We start from the raw sequence: 1668 nt of genomic DNA on the forward strand, positions 1-1668 counted from the left end.
ACTGATGAATATCTATGTCTGGCAGTCGACTGTATGTAATCATATTGGTTAACTTCTAATAAATACGTCTACATAATGTCTGCTTGATACTTTAACGATATCTTGTTTAAAGTATGGTCATATCAGGAGTAAAAGTTGTCTAACAGTGGACTCCTCTAAAACTAGTCAAGTTGATCAAATAAAAGGCTGCTGTCAGTCTCTATTGTGATCTAACAAGATTTATACCAAGGTTGTGTACTGTTGACATTTCAAACTATCTATAGCAGACAATCATGCACCACTCTCCGGCCAATCAAAATTCCTGTTACAAGTGAGTATCGACAGTTTCATAATCTCATTGGTCATATCATATCACTCTACTTTAGGTTTCTCTATCCCACAATTCATAGTTGATATTTAGACATGGTTTCTGCATGAGATGCTGTGATTGGTTGAAACGAATGTCACCTGTACACGACCTTGGTATAAATCTTGTTAGATTACAATGGAGATAACAAAATACGTAAAGGATATTGTAAACTAAATCTAATTTCATTGGTTAAGACAAGTGATGTTAATAACAGACAAAATATAAATAACTTACAGGCAAACAGTGAGGATGTTAAATTGATATTCCAAACCCAGTTACTTCCTCCCATCTTCCTGAAATTATTGGCAGCTATATAACCACTAATACCTGTAAATATATATATTTTATAGTGAAAAGTGATATCAGGTGTCTATAAGAGTAAACATACCCTGTCTGGTGCCACACCTGTCATAGCTGCCTAGCATACACAACGAACATTACAAATAGGACGACAACAAAAATTTGACCAATGAATTTGAAAACTTCTATAATCAGAAAATCTATATTTAGTGTGACTCTAGGAAAGAAAATGTTCAATAAAACAAGTTGAAACAGAGTTCAGAACGCATTCCACAATAGTAGGTACAGACAGAATTTAAGATAGCTTGTAAGGCAAGGTAATATACGCCCACGACAGCTTTGATTTTAAATAAAAATATTTGGCAGTACAGTAACAATCACCAGTATGAATTATTCAACCTTCATCCTGAAAACGTGTTCAATCTTTAGCTTGTTAAAACTCTAGAAGACAAATATTCAATCTCCAGCACGGTAATGAATAATAAAACCAAGTTTTGTCAAAATCCAGCAAGAAACATGCCTTTTAGAGTTTTTATGAGCTACAAATTGAACAAGTTTTCAAGATCAAGGGCAATTACTCAATATTTTTCAATTCTTCTGATTTTCAATAGGGTTCATCCTTGGGTGATAACCAACACTCAAGCCAAATTTTGTTAAAAACCGTCAAGAATTGTCCCTTCTAGAGTGTTTACAAGCTAAAATTTGAACGCGTTTTCAAGAAGAAGGGCAATAACTCATACTAAACATTTTTCAATTTTATGTTTTTCATTACAGATTATCCATATGTGATAACCACCACTCATGCCAAGTTTTGTCAATATCCGTCAAGAATTGTGCCTTCTAGAGTGTCTACAAGCTAAAATTGAACGCATTTTCAAGAACAAGGGCAATAACTCATACTAAACATTTTTCAATTTTTTCTGATTTTCGATAGGGTTCATCCTTGGGTGATAACCAACACTCAAGCCAAATTTCGTTAAAAACCGTCAAGAATGGTCCCTTCTAGAGTGTTTACAAGC

The 1668-nt window shown here is 33.9% G+C and overlaps 1 protein-coding gene across 1 annotated transcript in view; it reads right to left on the reverse strand.

Moving 5' to 3' along the window:
- The window catches only part of LOTGIDRAFT_174735 (hypothetical protein), a gene marked incomplete at both ends in the record, with an annotated part of 27867 nt that overhangs the window by 9280 nt on the left and 16919 nt on the right, over positions 1 to 1668 (reverse strand). The gene's annotated exons all lie outside the window — the stretch shown is intronic.

Source organism: Lottia gigantea (genome assembly GCF_000327385.1).
Source record: "Lottia gigantea unplaced genomic scaffold LOTGIsca_214, whole genome shotgun sequence".
Classification (NCBI taxonomy): Eukaryota; Metazoa; Mollusca; class Gastropoda; family Lottiidae; genus Lottia; species Lottia gigantea.